This window comes from Metopolophium dirhodum, chromosome 5, assembly GCF_019925205.1.
Source record: "Metopolophium dirhodum isolate CAU chromosome 5, ASM1992520v1, whole genome shotgun sequence".
In the NCBI taxonomy this organism is placed as follows: Eukaryota; Metazoa; Arthropoda; class Insecta; order Hemiptera; family Aphididae; genus Metopolophium; species Metopolophium dirhodum.
This window is the reverse complement of record NC_083564.1, coordinates 5,658,172-5,686,033: the sequence shown is the minus strand read 5'-3', so window position 1 is coordinate 5,686,033 and position 27,862 is coordinate 5,658,172. Positions and strand designations below refer to the sequence as shown.

The following is a 27,862-nucleotide window of genomic DNA, read 5'->3' as shown; positions in this document are numbered from 1 at the left end:
AAATTTTATAATAAAAACTAAATTGGAAATTGAAATTGAAAATTATTATTACATATGTATTATTAAAAAAGATACAAATGTATGTACAATGAATGTATGTACATGTATAATGAAAAATTAATAAAAATTATAAATTATTTATGTGCGAAAAAATCAGTCACAAGTTGTTGTTTCTTTGTTTGAAAACTCTTCTTTTTAACTTGTGATTGAAGTTTTTTTAATAACATTTTTTCACACAGAGTTGTATCGTCTTGTTCTTCTAGATATTTAATGATCCCGTCTATATGTTTTAGAGCTGCTTCATAGCTCACTTGCTTTACTTAATTTACTTCATCGTTTTCTTCTTCTTCACCTTCACTTTCCGAAACTGTACCTAATGCTCCACTTACTATTTGTTCATCACTAAGACGCTCAAATCCTGGATCATTGGCATCACAATTTATCCACTCATTAATTTTTTCTTCGTCAACATTCTCTCCTCCAGTAAGAGATTTAGAAAAATTAGCCAAATCAAAAGCAGAGACTTCTTCTTCTTCCTCCCCTATCAAAGTATTTTCCACACTCGGTAAAATTTTTCTCCAAAACTTGACTAACGTAGTTTGCTTAACTAACCCCCAAGCAGTATTTATGTTATAAATGCTATCAAGAATTGTGTAATCTTTCCAAAAACTTTTAAGATCAGCTCTGGTCCCTTAAAAAGATCTCGGTTTTTTTGATTTACCAACCACTACCAGTTTTAATTTTTGAGAACCTGTTGCAATGCTGCACGCCATTATGGTTAGGCATTCTTTACTGCTTTTATGTCCTGGGACGTGCCGCTCGCTTTCAAATGCAAGTGTTCGTGTTGGAAAACATTTCCAGAACAGCCCCGACTCATCAGCGCTATACAATTGTTCATATGACGCGTCAAATTTCCCTTCTAAACCTAACATTTCAAAAAACTGTTTTGCTTTTGCAGAAACAACAGGTCCTGAAACAGGAGTTCCCTCACTTCTAACTTGATTTATCCACTGTATAAGAGCTGCATCTAATTCTTCATAAGTGCTGGTTTTTCTTTTTTTCATTGATGAACAGTTGTCTGATGCGGACGCGAATTTCATTAATTTATCTTTCTGTTCAAAAATGTCTCTAACGGTGCTTTCTTCTATTCCATACTTCAACCTGATTTGTTTTTTCGACGTACCCTTTTCAATATTATTCAAGAGAAACTTGAATTGACAATACCACTTTTTTCTTTTTTCACTCATTTCGTTATGGACTTGCAATAAAAAATATTAAAATTAAAATGACGCAAAACACTTTAAACACCGATGCGAAGTTCTAGTCGATAGTAGACAGGAAACTAAATAGGTATACGCGTTATAACTGATCAAATGCAATATGTAATGTACGTTATCGCATGATCGACTATCGCAGCCCAATTTAACCGATAATGATGTATAATGTACATTCGAGGGTCTAGTATTAAAGGAACATAACATAATGTGTATTAATATTAAATAAGCGTATTTTACGTCGTTATCGAGTTATCGGCTATGACAAATTCACAACCCAATTAAACCTATAATGATTTATAATGAAAAGATACAATACGTATATATTTTTTTGTATACATACAGGTATGTAGACGATTCTGTGGAAGACAACGGATAATCGAGAGTAAACTGTATGTACTAAGTAATTGTAAGTACAAATTATAATAATATGTAGGTAAGTGTACCTCCTATAGAAGTTATAGAAGAAAAAATATTTATGTAAATAAATAAATATACAAAACTGTTACTTATATATTATTATTTTTATTTTTTTATTAGGTCAAAAAGCTTCAATGTCTAAGGTCATTAGCCTATTATATATTATTATATAGTACATTGTACATAATATGCAAGTACGTCGTTTTGTTTATTAAATATTACTCTTACTCTACTATAATATGAATAGTATTAATAATATATGAATATACTAAGTATTAATATTTTAAAACGCAACACTGTGCGATTTTGTAAATTTGTTTTAAAATTGTAATAATACTTGGTGTATTGAAACAATAAACAGATAAAGTAAAAAAAAAATTGTTTTAAATGTGTAATTTTATGGTTTTAACAAGAGCAATTTTAAACTTTATATTAAATATAACACGATTCCGAGCTATTTCGATAAAAACCATTTAAAACTCGTTTATAAAACCAACAAAATGTTTTAATATTTTGTTATGCTAATTTAACGAAAACAAAACATTTGAACGACGACAAAAATATTTTAAGGCATTAAGGCTCGTGAATTTATTTTTTCTGTGGCGTGACGGCGGTAACGTTTGTAACCATTACGACTTACGAGAGAGATGATAGTATGATACAGCAGAAACAAAAACAAAATCTCATTTATTAAAACAATAAATCAAAGATAAAATTTAAGTTAGCAAAATATAAAAAAAAATTTAAAAAAAAATGTAATCCTATAAGTGTAAACTATTCAATTTATATTGATTGTCCCCTTTTATTTACTACGCCAGCTATTATTACACCGTTTAATTTTCATCGGAAATTAGATCAAAACAACTGTGAAAATGAATAATATTATGTGCATAATATGTATATCTATAGAATACGTATAACCACGAGACTACGTCGTTGGAAAAAATCATTCATTGTGGATGTTCAATAATGGTTCTTTAAAATTAAAAACAAACTATATTTATTATAATAATAGTTGTTTGTTTACATAAAAATTTTTTTTTTGTACGAAAATAACATAATAAAAAAGCCGAGAAAATTATATTATATTCAACTTTTTTTTTATTTCTATTTAGTCGATGAAATATTAATTAAATTCACACTTTAAAATATACATTATTTATGTTGTAACTGCTGTTCGCTAGACGATTAAACTTTATAATATTTAAAAAAATTTTATTTCAGTAATTACAGCAATTGAAAAATACGTTTTATTATTTTTTATCGTACATACCAGTAGATCATGTTTTTTGTACCGTATATTATGATGTATGTATGCGCAAAACACGATCGTCATTGTAATTATATAATATCACACTTTACATCATTGTTTATAAATATATAATAGTATTATATGATAATAAATAAAACGGGTGAAACTTAAACGCCCCCTTTCTTAGGTTCGAGCAATCGAGCCTGCGAGTTTTGATATTCGAAGCTCTTGCGATGATTAGATTTAATGTACCTACTATTATAGTTTATTCGTGCATTTCTGGTGAAAATCCCATCAATTGTATTACGTGCATATTACAGGTACCTAGGTACTTACATCTGTTTAACAATCAGTCTGTCGATCTCCCTAAAAAGAACCCTAAAAAATTTCTCATTGGTCTATTTTTGTTTAATATAATATATTTATTCATTTATAATTATTATCTCCATTACTCACACCTATCATTATAATTCCTCCGCTAAAATAAATTTCAAAAATAATCTATCCACATAAATAGCTTCAATAACAATTGTAGTTTTATTATTATTGTACAGTGTACACAATATGTAATATCAAAATTTACTATTGTAAGTTGTAACATAATAATTAGTGATGTTATGTTATGTATTGTACTAACTATTAATTGTTAAGGTAACATAGTTTTAGTACTTGTAGGTAGATAGCTAATAAAAAAAAAATAATACACGCGGGTTACGTGGAATTTGTTTACAAAAATTTATTTTTTATAATTGGCATTTGGCATCGTAGTTGTAGGATACTAGAGACTACAGCTTTAATCATGCAACCATAATAATAATATATACTTAATTGGATTTTCACTTATTACTTTTTAGTTATTTTATATTGTAATATGTATATACCATTTAAAACTCTAATTCTCCATTAGTTTTGTATCTATATAGTGCTCTTATTTATTCACCCTTTATAGAAAACACCATGAAACTTTTTGTTTTAAACATTTCAGGGCAGAATTTATTATTTGATCTCAAATTTAATACGTTTGTGTCTGATTAATTTTAATAATTTTTCTTTTTTAGAACATAATATTATAATATATTATATTTAAATTAAAAATACTAAAATATAAAGGTAGGTACTAGAAAGTATAAGGAAATATGTAAACCCATAAACGATGTTACGTAATATTTTTATATGATGTTTTGGACCGTTAATGATGTTTGACATGAATATACTCAATAAGATTCAATTTAACGTACTAAAAATAATTAAAATAATGATTAAAAATCATAATAACTACAGTGATGAATTGCGATTATTTTACTTTAGAGTGTAATAAATTAAACAATTTAACATTTAAATTTACATATTTATTCTCTTGAGAATAATAATGAATACATTTTGAAAATGTTGTAGAGTATAATTAAGTATTAAGATGTTAATTTTTGACAGAATTTATTATAACCAATTGAATGATAAACTAATTCAATATTAATTATTTTAATATAATGATTTGTATTACAATATTATATTTAAAAGGTGTATTCTGACTGAAACTTTATAGGTTTATAGATACTATTGATTGAATTAATATATCACCTATATTATTATCTAAAGAAAATACTACGTCTGTGTAGAATTAACTGGTAAGTTTCCTAAATAAGTTCGACCCTCGTTCGAGTTTCGTTGAATTATTTAGAAAAAGAACGATGTGCTGAGTTTAATAAATGAGTGCGTGTACACTACTTGAGTTGCTGTATAGTATTATCGAAGCCCTATACCGAAATGAGTGCCAAAAAATGTAGAACTTTTGGTGCATGAGACCTTCACCCCAACCCCCCAATGACAGGAATATAACGCGTATATTATTATAATAATAATAATATATGTGAACGGAACATAATAATTATTATAATGGCACCGAAACAACATCGGATATGCGATTCTGCGCGTCGAACCGTCTTATAGAACTACAACAAACTGTGTGCATAATATTCTCAATACCTTTACATTCGTGTTATAAATATTTGTGAATGTTTGTGTTATAATTATTACACGTACACAAAACACACAAATGCGTGTATATACCATCGCAGGCGTCTCGTTTAATAAATATTAACGTTGGCGAATTAAATTTACCAGTTCGGAAGCGCGTTATTGGCTTCACATCAAATATCGCTGAGACTAGACACAGTTTGGCGATCACGATTTATAATACTTATTACTTATTTCGATACATATATATAATATTAGGTATATATATGTTTGCGTGTGTGTAGTTTTGTAAGTCTTCTTCTATGTGAGTAAAAAAAAAGTATACCACAACCGATTACAACTGTTATTCGTCAATTATTGTTAACCTTTCGTGAGCAGAGACGCTTAAATTTCCGTAAACGATAAATAATGCGCAAGCGACTATACCATACATACAGGGTGTGATACGCCAAGCATGATCACAAACATTTTTCATAGAATAAATAATAATGAATTGATTCAAATACTTATCTTTTGACAATTTTGGTTGTACTCGAGGGCCATATTTTGTTAGAATTGTTATGTAATAGAGTAGGTACCCTGTGGACTGTCACGATATCAATTTCTTTTTGCTTTAAATAAGAATCGTCCTTTTTCTTATCCTTTATCTGGATTATTAACCAGATGACTTTTTTGAAAATGTAGTTATATTTAAATCGAAATCAGAATAAGTGGTTTCTGAGAATATTCAACTTTGCATTGTATAAATAATAATAATATATCCATGATTATGGGTTTGAAAGCTATGCGGCCATGATTATTTAAACATTTTAACAATCAATATTTACCTATAAATATTTCACAATTTGTTAAAATCGTCCGAGTATAATAAAATACACTAGAATATACAATATTACATAATATATTTTATACTTGTATTCAATTAATTTTAAGGACTATTCACCAATATCGGCAATATCCCAAGTTTGTATATTTGATTCACACAGAGACTAATATAGTTAGAATTTTAGTTTAAATAAATCATCGACTTATCAATACCTATTCAATTAAAAAGGTTAGTTCTTAATTGAAAAAAATAAGTTTCTATCCCTGCAAGAAACTTCTTAAATGGGATAAATAAAAATCATAGTAATCTAATGTTAGATCCATAATTAGTATACTTAACAATTTCAAAAAATATAATTCGGATAAATTAATTATTAAAAAAAAACGAGTATGTTTGATGAATAACTCTGTACATAATAATATAATATTATATGCAATTATTTATTTTATAGGTAATATTTATTTTCTGTTATATAATAATAATAATAATAATAATAATAATAATGATAAACGCATGTACCTCGGGTTAAACGTTTCTCAAACAATAGGCTTTACATCGATGTTTTGATTTGTTTATGTCTATGTATTTGTATTTGTATGTGTCTATGTGCGAACAACTACACTACAAAATGATATATTATATTAATATGTATAAACGAAGCTTGATATAAATGTATAATACTGTTATTCCCCCATGTGAAATCACGTACGCAGAATTGAGAGTACAAAGTGTGTTTAATAACGATTTGTAAGTTGACCAAACATCGGCCATTTGTTACAAGCGACGTAAACATATTTTGTTATTTGGCTTTATATTTTTTTTATTTTACCATGAACGTTGTGTTATAATATTATAACATATCAATTTGAATATTTTGTATTATTTTATGTACCTATTAAGTACATAGTACCGACCAATTAAGTAGAAGACAATAATCTCGGGATCAATAATATTCATCTTTATTTTAAAGTACAATCTTATATTTTTTTAAATATCTAGTTGTTTTTTGATAAACACTAATATTATAATATTATTGTGGACACTATAGATACATATTATTATTATTATCGTACCGGCGGCGCGTGTTTAACTCGCGTCAAGTTAATTTAATTAGTATTCAGTTCATTTGTACATGTCATATTATATATATTATATATTATGTATTACGCTCTTTAGAGAAACAGATCAAACCGTTTTTAAATATCACGATGGCGAAAATGCTGTTGAGGTTTTACGTTTTGAAAATGGTGTGGCGCGACCTATTATAATGTCGCTCGGCAATAATCTGCAAGTCTCGAGTGTCACGCTCACACACTAATGGGGGGCTTCTTTTTTCAAACCGTTCGTATCTAAAATGCTCACCCTTCATAATAATAATAAACTTATGTACTTATGCATATTGTATACATATAATTGTGTGTATAGATTCAAGATTGTGCATTCAAATAATATAAAAAAGGTTTTATGTTTGTATCAATGTATCTACCTATTTTTTTATTCTCAACATTTCGATCTCAGTCTTGTTCAAATAATTTGTTTTTTTTCATACCATTATCCTCATTATAGAATTGTTGTGGTGTTTCGATGTTCTAAGCTTCTATATATTTATTACAAAACATGAATATTTCAAAAACGTATCGGGCTATAAATATGTTATAATATCGCGTATATTATTATGGCACAGCGTACAAGTTATCATCGGCAATGAATACGTAGGTAGTTTACAATCATTTAATGTGTTGGTACGGCCTTCAAGAGGATATTGGAGTGGTGGAGAAATAATTGTACACCCCGCGAATGTTTGTACAGTTGAGCCATTGTGGAGTACGATTGGCACCGGAACATTGAATACCTATCAATAAATAATAACAAAGTCGTTCACGGGGTGTTGTGGAGCAGTAATCTTAAGTTTAAAACCACATATGAATGTGTCAAATCATCCAGATACACTCTAGAAATTTCAATAAAGTATCTTAACTACATACTCCTCGAAATTGGAATATTGAAATAGCTGCGCTGAGCTGTTCGTATGGTTTTAAATTACTGAGGTTAAAAATGTTAATACAAATAATAATTTAATAAACGATCCACTGATAAGGTGCATTATTCATATTGTACCTAAACGTAACCTAAGTAACCTTCAAAACAAATTTACCGGCCGGGAACTAATTTGTTGGTGCTTCTCTGCGTTATTACTCACCAGAAAATTAATATAATTTCTACAAAATAGGACTCAATAATACAACTAAATAAAGTATGAAAATATACTCATTTTTTTTTTATTTTAAAACCCTTTATATATTATATTACCTATGTATTCTGTTTTCTAATATTTCCGTGAGTCTTATGAAAGTATTATCAAATAAACAACTTAATAATTTCGCAACGACTAAGTACCCTTTTTATATTAGGTAAGTTATTGGGTGAAGTAACAGCGATAACTAACTAATAAAATATGTAAAGACTTTTATTTTAATCTTATTTTTTTAAATATAATAATCTTAATAATTATATTATATTCTATAACAGTTTCATAATATATAGATACTGACTAATGACTATATATTTTTTTAATTGTTGATCAGAAAAAGAGGTAATAGTCATTAATAATTGTTAACTGAATTTTTCAGTATTGTATTTGGTACATAACGGCGAGTATCACGATTAAGAATCGAAGATTGTGCATCGAAACGGCGCTCGTTGTATTCGAGTACAATATAAAAATCGCATGTGGCTTTTTATCTGCACACTATACGCTGATCGTATATTACTTGTCATGTAATATTAACACGGGTAGGTGGTGCGTGTGTAGTCGATGAGAAAAAAAACAGTATCGTTTTTGTAAATTGTGCGTATACGCACTTTATATAATATTATATATTATTGCCGCGTACAGCAATAACCAGGAAAATCATAAGCGTGGGAGGGATGAAAAAAGGCCACAGTCGTATCGAAGTGCAATAAGCATAATCTGCGAGACACTGCATGTATAACACGCTTATTATGTATATAAATATATAATATTGTGATTATTATTATTATTATTATCATCGACGTCGAAACCGCCATTAAGGCAATTTTTATATCATTTTTTTTTCGATTTTGTTTTTCATCGGAGAATCTCGTCGAATTTGTGGGGTGTATTCGTATAATTTCCATACATACATACATTATTTATGTTTGGAGTTTTTTTGTTTTTTTCGTTTTGTTCCGTACCTACAACACATGTCATTACAATATAATATATCCATAGTACATTAGTGTACCTAACACTTTGTACGTACAACTATAGGTATATATATATATACCATGTATATAATACATATATAATATATATATATATATATATATATACACGTAAAATATTATACGCCATGTGCGTTATCTCTATTATAACAATACTAATAATAATATATACTGCGAATTATATTATATATTTGTGACCTATTGCCATTTGCCAACCCCACCCGCCCACCCACCCACCGAAAACCGGGCAACCGCGTGTCTCCGGAATTCGTGCCTATAATTTCGACACACGAATATCATGTGCGCGATATCGATGTACCTACCCACCTACATATAGTGTACGTACAAAACTCGTATAATATATTATATTGTGGCCGCATATTGTACGCGTAAACACGATACCGCCCGTCACAGGCGTCACGAAGAGCTTTTTGCATTATTTATAATATTGTTATGGCCTCGTCGTCGTTACACCCAACGTTCGGTTCGATTCAAATTCGTTATTTTTATTTTTGCGCTTCACTCTATTCTCGCGGCGATACAAGCGCCGCACACACGCCATAACGATCAACACACACAGTAATAACTAATAGGACGTGTCCAAGTGTCGAATGTTCTATATGGTGTCGTAATAACGTAATAGGTAGTGTGTGTGTGTTTATTATTCAACTGAAAATAATAATAATTACGACCCCCCGCGATGCATATTCCGGTGGTTTAATGCTTTAATATGTTCGAAAACATTTCGTTCCTATGTCCTGCGGCGCTGTCATCGTGGCGTATAATATTCATGTGATATCATTCGTTTTTTGACACTAGCGTGGAACGACGAAGGACTGAATATTTATTAGATTTACGAAACGATTTACGCGGCGTGTCGACTTTTTATTTGAAACCGAGAAAATCACACGTGTTTATTAATATTATTTTTGTTATTATTATGAAATAAATGACATTTCTAAAAAGAAAAAAAATCAAGGCATAAAGAATAAAGATCTACACACACGCGACTCTTTCTTTCGTTTTGCAGATATTGTAATAATTATTTCCAGACACAGCAAACAAAATATAATCGTGTTTGCTTTTGAAGCGTCCGGGTCGAGGTTTCTAGGTTCTAGAGATGTCAGTACGAGAAGAAAGATTATTGTTAACAAAACTGAAATTTCAGACCGTGTTTTTAAAGTCATCGTATAAGAATCGATATTGAGATTGGAGAATACCTGCGATCGACCAGGAAGATACACCTACGTCTTACATATTATTATTACAATATAGTCCATGCACCGGGTAAAGTTATTATGGTTTACTCGGACGTCACCAACAACCGATAACATATCGTAACAGAAAATAAAATATAACAATATACAATATACATATAAGTACATAACGCGAAGGGTTTTCGATACAAACCGAAAAATTATATGTATACAGAGAAATTCACTAAACATGCTAACTCCTTTTTTCTTCAATTATGTGGTAATTCTATATCTTATATTTGAAATTTTTAAATATACCTACCTATTATAAGACCATATTTTCTAACTTTTGAGATTTTTTTCTACTTGGTACTTAAATAGTGTCCTGTGAATACACAAACTTCTGTTTTATTTTTATATGCCCTCCTTTTCAACTGGAAATTAATTAGTGGAGAATTTTTATGAATATTTTAACGTTTCAAAATTAAAATTTGAACAAAAGATTTTGAGTTATTTAACTTTGAGTACCTACTAAAGATAATATAGGTCCATGATAATGGGCTCGTGCTATGGTGGTTTGAACATTTTAGTAATTATAATATTAATTTATCAACATTTATAATTAGTAAAAATGATCAAAGTTTAGTAAATACTAGATATTCAATATTAAATTAGTAGTATATTTTTGGTAATCTATTTATTTTTTAAGGACTGGTCTATTATCATTTTAATGACAGAACTAACGCGTTCAAATTTTGAACCAGGTATATCACAATTTTTAAAATAATATACCGTAATACGGGGAGGGGGGTTCTCATTTGAAAATCATAAGTTTGTATCGCCACATTCCTTAAGAAGTAAAAAAAATATTAAGAATTTTGAAAAATTTGAAAATGTGACCTTTAATAATTAGTTTGTTTAAAAACTAAAAAAAAAAATTTGAATAAATTCATTACTAAAGGAAAACATGGGGATGAGCATTGAGCATGCTTGGTGAATCACACTGTATATTATTATTGCTATTATTATTATTATTTATCACTTGTCGAACGTTGCAACGACGTATCGCCCTAAACACTTGAATAATAATTCGAAGACTGCAGGGTTGTTTATCTTTTTTATGGTCACGAGATGTTGTTTAGAGTATTCGCATTTGAATTGGGTTTTGGGTCACTATTTTGTTTTTCGCAGCTTTTGAGGTGGTGTACCTATATATGACCGTAGGTGTATCCCCAAAAATATAAATAAGTTATATAATAGTATGATCTTCCGTCTATAAAATAACAAATTGATAATTATATAATATTAAATTGTTGTATATCAGTTACATAATATAATATCCTGTTATTAAGAATTATTCGTAGGAAGTCGGTATAGAAGAAAAAAAAATGGTCAACCGACTTCCTGGATTTGAGAGGTGATTCGACTTATCCTCCATCCTCCGCCATGGCACGTTGGAGGCCGAATTTTTTGCTCCATATAATAAAAGCTATTAACCCGATAAACTGCCGATATCTGCAGCAGCTGCTGTTTTATGCAGCTGCTGCAGCAGTCAATCATCGGTAAATGCTATTAATACTTATACCTTCGCGGGTGGTAAATTATTTATACATATATATATTGTGTAATATGTGTATGTCGTATGATATAAATAGGGTTTAAAACAGCGCAAAATGGCAAAGGGTACTGTGTTCTCTATATCATACAATTTTGAGCGTTCCGTACGAGTAAACTTAAATAATTATGATAACTTAAAAATTTAAATGTTATTAGTTATTACGACGTTGTCACAACCGACGGCGAGGGAGCGTCCTTGTAGAGTTTGTTAGTACCTACCTACATCTAATTTCTAAATAAGCATCTTGCATATAATATTATCAATTTAATTACCTACCATTTAAATTCCTCATTTTTAATTTTTTTTTTTAATTCAAACACTAGAACCCATTTCTCCAGAATGTAAACTGTGTGATATGACAGAATAAAATATACCATATACCTAATAAAAATTTAATACCTATAGGTATAATATAGTAAAATATTTATATTAAATACAATAAAAAGTATGTAATCAAACATGTGGAATAGTGAGGTTTTAAAATAAATTGAACTAAGTACTTTCTACTTTGTATAGGTAGTTATACAATTAAAAATAAAATAAAATAATGATTTTCAGACTGAAAAATATTTAATGAAATAACTTTAAATAAGACTAAAATGAAAACATTTCGAAAATAAATAATTAACTTTTAACAGAGGAAATTATTTTTATTCAACTCAAAGGCCCAAATATACATGTCATGTGCAGAATTATTGTCTAAATATCACTCCTTGGAACATGATATGCTGGAACCCCTTAAGCGTACCAACATATCTTTAGAAGAAAATGTTCAAGTGGGCGCTTTTTAACCTTGGTCAAAAGTAGGAGAACTGAGTCCCATTGAGTTTAACCTTTGCCATCACCACCAAAACAATTTAAACACATCATAATAGCGATGAAAAGTTTAATGAGCAATCTTATTTTTTTTTCTGTACTTTGGAAGTAGGAACGTGGGTCTTTTTCTACACGCTGCAACAATAATCGTCTAACACAAGAATAGAGACAGTTGAAATTGTTTTCCGTCAAACATTTTGAGCACCGGCTCGGTTAGGTTAGGTTATAACTTATATTGTTATGTTGAATTATCTCTAATCTCGTCTATAACGCATACATTTCGTACGTGTAAATCGTTCGTGATGCCAATTTCTGTCTTAATAAAATAAAAAATAATATTATTAAATTGTTGAATTCTGAACAATATTATGATATTGATTATTTAATAATTATTCAACTATTTTTAATGATACGTTCATATTTTACGCATGCAGATGAAAACGTTTAAAAATACACGAAAACGAGCGGTAATATTATTTATAATTTAATTAAAGGTCACCGTTTTGCTTGTTTATATTAATGGTGCACCGTGCAATACATAAATATTAAATACATTTAAGACTATTATTACTACTATTATTTCTAAAACTATACCTATAGTGCTAAGTAATTAAGTATTTTTTTTCCTAATAAATTCAAGGAAATTTAAAACCACCTTGTGCATTAGCGCAGTGAAAAAACATTAACATTTATTTTGATTTAAAAACCAACATCATTTAATCTTTTGGCAAATGGTATCGCGGTATTTTTAAATCTATTTCAATAGGGCGAACACGTTTTCTTAAACTTACTACTCATGAACTACACTCGAATAAATTGTTACTATTATAATTAACATCACGGTACGTTTGATTAATTTTTAACCATAAAATCTGTAGTAACTAGTAATTCATTTTAATAATCGTGATTTTTAATCTGTCAAGGGCTCAACAGTCAAATATACAGCTATAAATATTTTTATGCAGCTAAACGAAAATTGTATATCGCTATCGAGTAATGTTTATAAAAGCAAAAAAAAATGTCAAAAGTATACACATTTTATTAGGTTAGCTTATAAAAAGAAAGACGATTGTGGGTACTAAGAAATTCGCAGTGCGCACTGTAACTACAATCAAAAACGAATCATTTATTATTATTATTATTATTATTATTACGAAAAGTTTGTTTCGTTTTCCGAATATATATGTATAATTAATATTATGTAAATGTTCATGTCGTGTCATCCATATTTTTGTATAAATAAAATATGTAAATCTCTACCAAAGGCCACTATAATATGATTCCGAGAATTATTTTAAACAATAATAATAAAAAAAAATATGTTCATGCCATTATTATGCGTACGAAAAAAAGTCACAGTAAAATGTTGAACGATGCACAATATCATAATATGGTCGGACATGATAATAATACGATTATTATTTGTGCTGTATTCACCCAACTAATTGTACTATAATATACTAGTGAAAAATGTTATGTACAACTGTACAAGTATTGAACAAGTATCACCTGTACTGTTCACAAGGAATTATTATGTAAGTAAGATGTGCCTACTGCGCAGTACAACAGCCTGCAGGTACCTAAGCAGCTGTCGACCTAGACTTAGGTCAATGTCGTTTTGCCGAAACGTAATAATATTATTATGTATGTTTTGTCGTATAAAACGAAATATTAGCGAACATTCGGTGCGCGCGAATTTCCGAGACTTAAGAAACAGTCGATTTAATAATAATTCTGGTAAATTTTAAATGACATTAAGTTATATACATAAAAACAAATTATATTATTATTATTATTATTATTATTAAGTGCAGCGATATGGTACTCGGCAGCGACGGTGACGTACGCGTTTCGTGAACTCACAAATAATAATTCAAATTACCGCAATATTTTGAAACATGGCATAATATGACAAAGGTACACACAACACTCGTCAAACTTGGTCGTACTATGCAATAACGATTATAACGACTTTCGCCGGAACTGCTGGAGGGTGGCAGCCAGGACGCGCTATTGGACGAATGAGTGGTATCATAATATATTATTAAAATAACATTTTGATACGGACCTATAATGGAACTATATAGTGTGGGACAAGTGCCTCTATATTTATGCATCGTCGATACCGTCCAAACATAATCGATATAAGAATAATGTTATTATAATAGCTATTCAATACGTCAATTTTATCGGAAATTACATGACAAGACGAGTTTTGGCCGTATAATATAGCTGCGGAGTGTGTTGATTTGGTATACTATTCGATGACATTTTAATAACAACAACGCAATATCATAAACTACAATATTTCAACATCATATGGTATGTTGTCGCCTACAAAGTATAAACTGTTGCTCATATTTAACAAAAATAATATATTATATTTGAATTTCATAATAACAAAAATAATAATAATAATATAAAGTGTTGAAGACCACAACAGTAGTAGACATCTATATTGAATACAATCACTCACTATAATACAATATAATAGTCATCACTATACTCATTAGTGTAATATATGAAACACAATATTATATAATACTGTTATAATACACGATCGTCGTCGATAAACGTTCTTTCAAAAAGTCGACGTGAAAAGATAAATAAAAACATGATTAGGTACGCGATATAGCAGGCAAACTATTATATTGTTATATAGAGTCCATTAAGGTACCTACACTGTGATTTTTTAGGCTCGAGATACTCATTTTTTTCTAACATTAAATTTGTTTTCATATAATTTAAAGTGCACGTTATTATAGCGCTAAGCTTTCACAATTTTTTTTATCGCAATGGTCATATTATTATTAATAATTCTACTTTATTTAATAGGTAATCTTTATATATATATATATATCTCAGAACCGAATATTTTCCTTAAAATGATTATGTATAGCTACATATATATTAAAGTTATTGAATACCGAGCCAATACTTATATTTATTTATAACACGTTTAAAGTTAAGACCAGCAGAGTATAATATGGTGTACTGAAATTCCCTCGACGCCTCATCTCTTATATATTATAACTTATAGCAAAACTTTAAATGTTAATAAATAATAAATTGTTGGCCGATATTCGATGTACATTATATATTATGTAACTATTACATCGGTGTTTTTTATAAAATGAACAAAAAACATAGTCAAAATTATAATAATAATATAACGGCATACCACCGTCAAATGAATAAACAATTAGCAAAAATCATATTTCAACAAAAAAAAAAAAAAAAATGAATATATTTTTATATACAGAGTGATTAATAATAAATTTATTTATTCAAATTCTGATTTCTAGTAGATCACATTTTCATATGATTGAGATTTTATGAACTACTTATGTGTCTACAAACTTCTGTTTTAAAACGAATAATAACATCCCTTTTTACTATTAATTATTAAGTAAATAATTATTTTAAAAATCTCAATGTGTCTAATTAAATACCAACGCGAAAATCAGTTATTAAAATGATTATACTAAAGTTAATATACCTATAAAATGTTTTTATAAATATACTAAATATAATATGCTATACCTATAATATGTACTTATGGCTTATTATTAATTACTACAATTTTAAAATCACCATAACCCACAAATAATATTTAAACCCGTTTTAGTCATATTATTCTATAAAAGTGTAATTTTCTTTTGAAAAACAGAAGTTTCTATCTCTGCAGGACACTATAATATCATATATCCTTAAATAATACAAAAAATAATTAAGAATTTAAAAATGTTGTTTAAGTATTTTTAAAAATTTTAAAAATCAGACTTTCAATTGCTGCATTGTTGAAGACAAGGGAGATAAGCATGCTCGGTGAATCACTTTGTGTATATATTTTATACTCATAGCCCATATATAGGTAAGAATAATGTTATATAAATTGCTCAAACACCTCCGCACACACACTATTATAATACCTAATATCGTTTTAGTCTTTCAAGATGTGATAACATTACATAATAATATAATACTATTCCCAAAGTGTAAAATCATAATTGCGTTTTACTTTAACGTATTCCGGAAATTTAAGAGGATCCCCGAGTCGACTAGACGACTGTACTGTACGCGGTTGTGTGAAAGTATAAGCAAGCATGTGGCGTTCATCGTGTAATATGGTTGTGAAAAATTACTAAGCTTTTGCAATGAATAATAGATTAAATCCATCCACGGAAAAACATTTTTTGAACATTGCACAAGGCAACACTAATATAACGGCCTAATCAATATGGCGTGTGTATAATATATATATATATATATATATATATATATGTATGTGTGTGTGTGTGTGTGTGTGTGATGTGCGTGTGCGTGTGCGTGACCAGGGACTAAAACGAACATTTTGACAATCCTTTTATACAGGTCGCATTTTTCTATTATTAAATTCTATTATCGTTTCTCCATTAATTCCAAAAAAAAATCTTACGGGTCATATTATTATTATTCGTGCGCGTAAAAAATCGAATCGTCGATCATTACGATTTTCGCGTCTGTCTATATCGTAGTTTTTATACGGTTTATTATTACGTAAAACAACTGTAAAATACTACTTTAACACAATATTATAATATATACTATCGATTACGCGTGCGTAATATTATCGCCAACAGTATTATTAAAATATGTAAATTATTGTCCTGGTGACTTTTAAATATTTCAACGGCACCACGCGGTGGTCGTACATACACGTGATAGGAAATCGATTGTTAATCGATCGATGCCTTTTCATAATTTAGGTACTGCAAGTGGACGTGACGGACGAACGTTTTAGTCGATTTATTATTTATGAGCATGCAGAAAGTTATATTATTTTTCCATTCCATTAAAATTATATTATATTTTTTATTATTATTATTTCACTGATAAAAGTATAGAACGATATACAAATCGTAGGGTTAAAAATATTAAAAAAATATTAAAAGGATCAAAGGTTAAATTATTAATTTGGTCAACACAAAATCACTCTATAACTAACTGTGGCCGATACCTCCTTATAGTAATATTCACAATATTGTGCATTTAAACGACTCGTTAAAATACAAAAAATAAAACAGATTGTTTGGCCAGTCATTTAGTTGTGTGTTCAAAATATTTGAAATATGTAAAAGGTTTTTCGTGATTTATATTGGATTATGTACCTATACATAAAAATTAATTAGCTGTGAATATTAATTATTCAAATAATAATAAAACAAAGCCCAAATAATTGAGTTATACTCTTGTATTGTGTATTACGGCCAGTAAAGTGTCACGTGTACGCAATACGATAAAATATTGTGTTTGGTGGAAAATGTGACACAGTATTATATACTTTACTTTTTGTTTAATATTATAATAGAAATTACATCATGATTATAATATTTTAACCTTATTAACCTATAACAAGTAACACGCGATCGGTATAAGACGCTACGAAACTTTTAGTGAATGTCTTTGAAATATAAGGTTTATAATATAATACGTACCAGCGAAAAAACTTAAATGTTATGATTAATATAATGAAACATTAATTTTTTTTATTAAAACTACTAAAGTTTATATTTTATTCATATCAAAATGGACTAATTTTATTTTTGTTATGGTTTGGAGCTAGTACATTAATGAAAATAATGTCTTGAAAATATTTTTAATGAATAAATATTAGCTAATAATATCATAATAATAATACTTCAGTTACCACAGTTCATAACAATATTTCAACATTTGTTTTATATTAATATAATATATATGATTAAATGTTTAACATAGTACATTATTCATCTTTCATAAAACCAAATCAAACCGTTAGGGAATTTACACTGACATCAAACTTTGTGATATTTTTCAAAGTTTATATATACTTAACTTTAAAAGAAATGTGAATACACAAAATTATAATTTTTACATATTATAATATATTTTTTAATTATTTCATGTTTTAAATTATTATGTTTGAATAAATAATTATTTTGGTAATGAAAGTTTAATATTACGTAGTGTTCCTCGAGGGACTACAAGCAGCTACTCTATTATAATACCCTCACATGTGCGAGTTATAAAAATCAATGAATTTAATGTGCACGACCCATGTTATACTGGTTTGTTGTGAAAATGGTTTTTTATCATTGAAGATAACTCGTAAGATGATATAGGTATAATTTACACGTGTGAAAATGATTCATTGGTAGAGAGAGATGGAAAAGCATTTTAGAAGCGGCGATGGTTCTCAATGGACCGTTATAAGCCAAAGAAGAAAGAAAAGAAAAATGATTCAAGACACATCCAAATTCGGCTAAATTAATAATATTAAAAAAAATAATTTATTGTTAGAGTGACTTTGTTCAGACACAATACAATAATTATCCCTGTGAACTTGGCAGCGCAACATTAGCAGAGATCGATCCAATCAATCCAACAAATAATTATTATCTACGTATGACCGCATAGCATTGTTGATACTGATAAGTGATGAGCCTGCGATTGTCACAAGTGTCCACCCGCACGTTATTAAATGCTATTAAACATATAATATTCTAGTAACTGTAGGTAGGTAAATCCAATTAAAAAGCTTAGACGTGATTACACACTTATACTTGCATGGCTAACCCAACTGAACCTTAAAGTACATAGTAAAATTGCACATCGCCTTCAATGGGTCGACTTGATACAAGGTTTTTAGCTTCAAATAAATCAAGCACATAATACTACGACGAATTAGCTGCAAATATTCTAATGCATTTAGTTCTAGAACTTTTACTTTTATTACTTGGAATACAATAATAAATAGATCTAACAATAAATTAACTGTCAATTAATCACTTGTGGGATCTATAATTATGAACTACAGTGTTACTATATTACAACTATATTATATAATACAGAAAAGAACAGGATTCTGAGATTTATATTTTAAATGGTAAATCATAACTTTATCGTTTTCAAAAACGTGTGTACGCGTGTCACATAAAGACAAATATCAAAAAATATTTAATTTTTATGAATTAAAATCAAAACGTCGACGACAGTACGCTCTGAGATTAGCATATAATATACCCATTATGATTTAGAAACAGTTAATGATCCGCATGTAATATCGTTTGAAATAAGAGATAAAAAAAGTTGTACGGTTGAAAAACAAAATAGTAGGTAGTGATTTAGAAGTAATATTCCAACCTAATTTAAATGTATTAGTGTGTTTTTCGTACACAGGACGTATATGGCCTACGTATATGTAGGGTGGTTAGTTAAATTCGATGTAATATGCAAATTATCACGGGAAATTTATTATTGGGCGAAATAAACTAAATTAATATATATATATTATATGGCGGAAATGCGCCCTAAACTAAATGTTTAAAACAACCACTACAGAGGTGTACGCGGCCGAAATCCGGTGAAGTGTAATCAGCACCTATATAATTATAATTATTATCTATAGTAGTGTTGATTAATTATACTCGTATACTATAATATATATATATATATGTGTTTAACGTGTTCACATGTATAATATAAACGCCAGTACAACACTGATGGCCATATCGATGGACCGGATGGTTACATATTTTACGTCCCAACGAGTATTACAGCGCTGGTATATTATTGCTATAGAAATGTGTATCAATAAACTCGGGCAATCGGGAACACATCATTTGAGTCGTGTCCCTGCAAATCTGCAGACAACAATGTCAGAAGATTGGTCAGACCATTATTCGGAAACATAATCCTACGTGTGTATGCACACACAGATTATATAGATACGCGACTCTCTATTATTTCACATATCGATTTAAATAACGTACGATACATACCTATATATATATGCCGTATAAGCATAATATCGACTCATATATATATAGTATATACTATATATGCTATATATACTCATATGTATATGAAGTATATTGTTCGTGCCATATGTACATTGTATAGTTATAATATTATATATTATGACGTACTACAGCGAAAGGAAACAGCGATAAATTAGATAAAATAAAAAATATACTTTTACGACGATGTTGTGGCGGTTTATTATTAGGTTAACAACGTATAAATATTATATATTATATATGTATACACCGCGGCTCGTATAAATCGGAATACCAAAAAAAAAAAAAATTTTAAAAATAAGAGTTCTTTGACAGCATTATACCGAAAACTTTGGCCTTTGATTTTCAATCATGTTATAGTATATATCCATTGCGTGCGGCAGTCTGCAAATTTAATGGAATACCGAAGTCAGTTTGTACAGAGCAAATACGCAATGAAATGTGCAATAAAAACAAATGAAAAAAAATTTACAAATGAAAAAAATGTTGAATGCGATCGGTTTGTTTGTTGTATGCGTGTGTGTGTGTGTTTGTGCGAAAATGATGCGAAATCAACCTTGCGTTGGTCACACAATCGTAGACCTCAAGACGGCTATAATTGGCACCAGCCCAAATTGCTTTGACCCGACTATAGTCGTGAAAATGAAAAAAAAAAAACGGACCGGAACAACAAATTGTACCTATACGAGAAACTTGCATTTTTCGTGTAGTGAAATAACGACTATATATTAACATAATAATATTATTATATGACGCCACCGCAGTGATATTTACGCACAGTGTTATAATAACATAACATACTAACATACATATATACCTAGGTAGTGTAATATTGATTACAATTTATACCCTAAAGGGTCGGAACAGCAATCGTTTGCGGAGAAACTGACGTCCAAACAAATGCTCAATATATTATTATACCGCCGGAAGTCAAACATACGATTTAATCGATGGAAGACAATCTGCTAGTCAGAATATTTAGTGACCGTGGTATTCAAAACACCCACCAACCAACTAATATTTCAAGAAATATATCCATAACAACTGTTACACACGGCCAAATAAAATGGTAAACACATAATATTATGTTTTATATTATGGATTTCAATTTTCAGGACACGCGCAGTAATGTCGCTGACAATGCAATAGAGCCTACCGATCTGCTATACACTCGCCCACTTCGCCTCGTCCACATCTACTCATATGCCACCTAGTTCATTTTGCCTTGACGTTAAAAAAGCTATAAAAACTAAACTCGCAACTCTTGGTACCTATTATAATACAATTAGTGGTTAAAACTGTCTACTAAACCAACCAAATCAAAACGTCAATCGTCCTCTGGAATCAATATTCAATATACTTATAACGACCTCTACGCAGAAGACGAGAAACAATAACCCACTCACTCAGAATAGGTTACATAACTCTCACCAATACTTTTTGTCGAGAGAAGATCTCTCCATATGCATCACCAGCTGTGGTGTACAATTCAATACTCACGGTAAAACATACTAATGTTCTATTAATATTGTACTAGATTTTTTTTTTTCGTATGGCGCTATAGAATTTCTATTTGGACACCTGTAGGTTTCTGCCATGCCTGGTTAGGGGATGATGATCTCGCCGTCTAGACAGTTGGCTGCCCAGAGAGCGATGCCGTCCGTGCTATAATTGACTGACGGGAATTCCAACAATAACGGGAAGAAACTATTTCCTCCACCCACCCCTTCAAGACCGGATGCTACTGCAGCTACAATAAAATCATTCAATTAATACCTAAAAATGTCTAATCTATACCACAGAATATAAAATTCAAAGGAATGCACTTCTTGATTTTCAATCGAACACTGTTTTGAAATACTCTTCAATAATGGCCATGGCTGCCGTGTAAAAAAAAAAAATAAACATTGAGTACGAACAGCAACACACTGTCGTTCATCAAATCATACGTTTCGATCACAAATCAGTTAGGTCAGATACAATATTATAGCGTACAGATGCTTATACGTCTTGTAAACGCTGCTACATCGGTATATGTATTCAAAGTCAAACGTACAATAATATTATATTATGAGTTCAACCTAATATTATGAGAGGAATACTGTCATCGCTCATCAGCGTTGTTTTGTGAATAAAAAAAATATATTATTCGAATATCATGCCATGTACACGCTGAAATAAAATACGACGAGTGCAAGTGTGATTGAATGTTGTTGAATTCGAACTTCGTGAAAAATGAATTTCCGTCAGATTACATACATGCGTTATACATGCAGGTAGGTACACGAGCGAGATGCGAGCGAGCGAGAAATCCATATGATGTTGGGACGCGTATAGGCATGTATAGGTACTTCTTACACGATATTATAGTACAATGTGATTCTTTTATCACTACTTCTTACTACAGACACATTTTAGTAAATGTATGTTTTTTTTTTTACGTAATTTGAAGTCGCAGTATTTTTCATTTTTATCATTTTTTAAATTTCTTACCTACTTATTTTAAATGACAACATACCTAGGTATATATTTCAGGGATATATTATATCTAAGGATTTTCGTGTATATTGAAATACAATTTGTTTGAATCAATATCTAGTTAATCAGTAGTTATAAATAGGTACATTATATTACTGAACTCTGCTCATTTAAAATTTAAATGGTCATATAGAGTAACTGTAACCACTGGTCAATAATCAATATTTGATTTTTACTGGCCCAGTTATTCAATCATCAAGTTATTCGCCTGCCTACGCTGTCTATCGAATACATTTATTTATGTGAAAAAATGGTTATATTTTGTGTCCAAATAAAGTGTTACATGTTTTCTAATGTGACTCAATTTCCTAAATAGCTCAGTGAGAAAAATTATTTTTATGAAATGATAATACGAAGTTGCCGATTTAAAAATGCATCAACTTCTTGATTATCACCTTCATATATATTATATACCTATTTCAAACAAATATATTATATTAATAACAATCTATAAATATATAATAATATAACTACATTATTTAATACGTCTTGTAGTTATGTTTGAAAATACTTTTATGTTCGTTAAATAATTTCAAATCTGTTACCTGTACAAACAAAAATATACTGAACTAAGATAGTTACTAATAACTAATGAGTAATAAGTGTTTTTTAATAACTCCGAGGTTCATTCATTGAATATACCGGCTAATTCTAGCATTTGATAAACCTTAATTTAACTATTTTTCCTCATGACGTGTTGAATAACTCATATTGAAAGCTTTAACAAGTTCACTAAGAAATAAGAATAATTGTTTTGAAATAAAAGAATGACGATTTTAAAAGGTAGGTACGGCTGTACAGGTTATTGTACATACGGGTGGATATAAGATATATTATTATAATAGTATCGTGCAAGCTCAAACCACCTGGTAATTTAAGATAATTTTTGTTTTATGCGTTTTAAAATCAATAAGCCCGAGAAAATTAATGGACCCAAAACGCTTTCAGAGACTTAGAATACAGCTATTATACAATATATTATTATTATCCATAGCATATAGGTACCTATCTTTTGTTTGAAAAAAAAAAAATGATTTCCTGTATACAGTATAATTTATCCATACACCACGTTGAATGTACCTACTATGTATAGTAGTAAGTATATCGTGCGCGGTTGATTAAGTATCGTCGTATCATCTTTTCACCTTCCGTCTCCGTCTGAAGACTGATTTACACGGTAGGTTAACCTTTTAGAAGCGGACCTTTAATCGTTAATAACGGTAAATTCGATACCCCGCGGACTGCGTACACAGGTGTACCTTTATTATGTGTGTAGAATGCGCGAGCGTGTGTGCGACGGTCGCCGCCAAAAAAGGTATCATAATATACTATTATTATAGTAATTAAGGAAAGAGAAAATAATACGAAAGCTCACGGAGGAGGTGGACGAAAGCGAAGAGGGGAAAAAAGGGGAAATGCCTCACCACAATGTCGCTATTATATACATAATATAATGTGTGTACCTATATTATATTATTGACCATTTCCAGCCCATAATCTATTTTCGTCATCGTCGTGGTCGCCGTCGTGGTCGTCGTCGGCGACGATGCGTTTGCTATATTTATATTTATGTTTATACGTATATAAGTATGCTGTGTTATATATATACATATTATACAATATATATATATATATATTGACACGGATTTGGCCGGTGCGCAACGTCAGGATATATGGAAAGAAGACTCGGCGGCGGCGGACGTCGCGGGCGGGTGGGCGGTTGGTTGGGTGGAAAGTGAGTTGGGTAGTGCAACATCCGGTAGTACAATAAAAGGACTGAGAGTCAGCGCGGGTGCAGACTGCCGGAGCGCCGTGGAACTCACGTCCCCGGGGGTATGCAACCTCCCCGCGGTAAACGATTGGCCCGGTATCAACCGCGCTCGGTATATCAATTTGTTCGGAGGTTATAAATAGCCTATTTATGATGTCGTACGCCCACGTCAACTGCGACGACAGCACTCACACACGCGCCTGTGCACGTTGCATTATTGTACTCATTGTATACATGTATATACACGCCGGCGGATTTCCGAACGTACGTCGCGAGACGTATTATAAACTTTTACGCGCGCGCGCCACTCCCCGCCGCCGCCGCGCCGTCTTCCCCCTCGGCGGCGGAGGATCCACTACACGCGTCGCGACGACGGTTTTACGATCTCCCCTACCCCAACCCCGCGCACTCGCCACTTTCGACTCGGTTTTTCACTTAAGGCACGCGGCTATATTATTATATTATGCAGTTAATCGGATACTGGGATAATAAAAACGACTAAAAATATATATATATAAAATACATTATACGAGAGACGACGATGGCGAACGGTCAATATGTATATTTTAATTATATTATGCGCTGTTCAGCGCTGTGTGAGAGAGAGAGAGAGAAATGTAAATCGTTCGCAAAACGATGGAAGGAATCGATCGTGATTTTACAGGCCGACGAAATCGATTTACCTACGCACGTAATGAAATCTGTAAATCATCGTTTATAAAAATACAATCATTTTATTATCTCTCTATTATACAAACATTTTTATAAAAAATATATATTCGTCAAATAATTACCACGGCAACCTGAAATGTTAGAGTCTTTTGTGTACATTATAAAACGGATAGAAAAATAATTTATTTGTGCCATTTTTCTTTATATTAGAAATATAACTTTTTTTGTAGTTTCCCAAAAAAAATATATTATTGTAGTGTATATAATTAGTTATAATTACTATTTACAATATTAAATTGATGCTGTCAGACATTGCCATTTACCATTATTAAGACTATAATGATAAATAAGTGCACGTCATCAATATCCTTAAACCTACACTAAATCTCACGTACAATATTCTTGACCTAATATTGGTAATTGAGTGGTGAAAAATTATCGTTCACACATAGTGCACGGTGCACTCGTAGTGAGACATAGTTGAAACAAATTTAATGTACCGTTAGATCATGGGAAGGTGGGTTAGAGTTAACGTAAATTTATTTGTCGTGGTACAAATTAGTCGTCTACAATTAAAATAAGTTTAGATAGGTCGCAGACCTTTTTGTCGCGATAACTAGTTTTAAAAACAATGTGGGTACAAATATATAACAACTATAATGTTACGATATAGTTTAATACACGAACATCAATTTATCGATGAATATATTTTTCAGTGATAGCTTATAGTTTATAAGTAATCTATCTGTTTAAAAAAAAAATGACGTCAAATGATAGTATTATTATTTGTTATTTTATCTAAACTTTATAAATAATTGTTGCTAATTTTAATACATTAATACGAATAACCTATATAGATATATTTTATTAGTTCGTTTTTTTTAAAAATTTTTATTTGATGACCAATCCCATGCGACCAATTTCACAAGACCAATATTTAATGTATTCTGAGGTACAGTATTTTCCGCCAGGGAACTGAGTACGCCAACCATAACATATTAACGCCTATGGTAGGAAACCGGCATACATATTATTATATATATATTATATTATATAAAATAAACGACGTTGCGGGATTAAAAACTTGAGCAGTCGGGTTGGTCTATATATGTATGCGAGGGTGGTAAACGCGAGACTCGTGGCGCGCTCGACATCCCTGACCTATAGAATTGTGCGTGAGAGTGAATGTGGGTGAGAAAGTGAAAGACCGGAGTAGTGTGGTAAATTATGGTGAAAATATGAACCACGATTAAAAACCGTAGACTTTGTTATAGTTACCCGTAGCCAGGGCCGGATTTTTGAGAAGGCCCAGAGTGCCCCCGGACACCACATAATGGGAATTTTTTATATTCTAATATACAATATAATTTAAAGTACAAATATTAAATTTCAAATCATATAATTATTGAATTACAAATTTCCAATCATCAATATTGTCAAAAATTATTAATGTATAGTAAACTTAACGCATAGAAGCGAGTATAAAAATATAAGTTTGTAATCGACAGTAAGGAAGGACTTACTGTTGAGTATAATTATTGACAAACCCTACTGCCTGAATATGGTCGGAAATTCGGTATAGAGAAAGTACGGTTTTACCAAATTAAATTTTGAAAGTTTAAAACTTTACAATAGTCTAAATATTATTCACAATATTATATACAAATTATAATATAATATATTATATTATAATATTATTATCATGTATTGTAATATATACAATCAATCGTTTTAATGGTATTATTCTTTATATTTGTATAGTTAAAGCATAATATGGTTTTTCGGTGAATTATAATATATTACTACATTGTATCAATATTAGCAGATATATAGGTACAAGTGGTTGAACAACAATGGCCACCACGAATAGGATGGACCCGGGACCTCCGTGTTCCTAAATCCTGACCTATAGAATTGTTTGAGAGAGTGTTAGGGCGATAAAGAGTAAGACCCGAGCAGCGTGTGGTACATTACGGTGAAAAAACAAATCGCGAATAAGGACGGCGCGGACTTCGTTATATTGTTACCAGTATAGAGTGGCACTCGGCCGCGAATTGTATATAGACTATACAGACGGTGGCGGCGCCGGTAATATACTACGCGTGTACTATACACAAAACGAACGAAAAAAAAAAAAACCACGAAAAATCGATGGTCGCGTGAAAAACAAACACGACTTGTGTGTGTGTGTAGTGTGTACATAATATAATTACAATATATTTTAAAATATGATTTTTCGGTGCCCGGGACGGACACACGAGAATCGTCTTCTGGCACGCCGACCTGCGGTCATCGCGGGCCGAAAGCGCATTTGCATAATAATATTCGGTATAATAATCGTGCGCAAACCACGCGACCGCATATACCAACGCGTGCATGCAATAATAACGATAATGATGATGATGATAATAATAATAATATCGCGTTTTGCGACAGCCA

At 30.4% G+C, this 27,862-nt stretch overlaps 1 protein-coding gene across 7 annotated transcripts in view; it reads right to left on the bottom strand.

The window, feature by feature from the left end:
* The window catches only part of LOC132944332 (potassium voltage-gated channel protein Shaker), a 205,207-nt gene that overhangs the window by 92,147 nt on the left and 85,198 nt on the right, over positions 1 to 27,862 (bottom strand). The window lies entirely within an intron of this gene.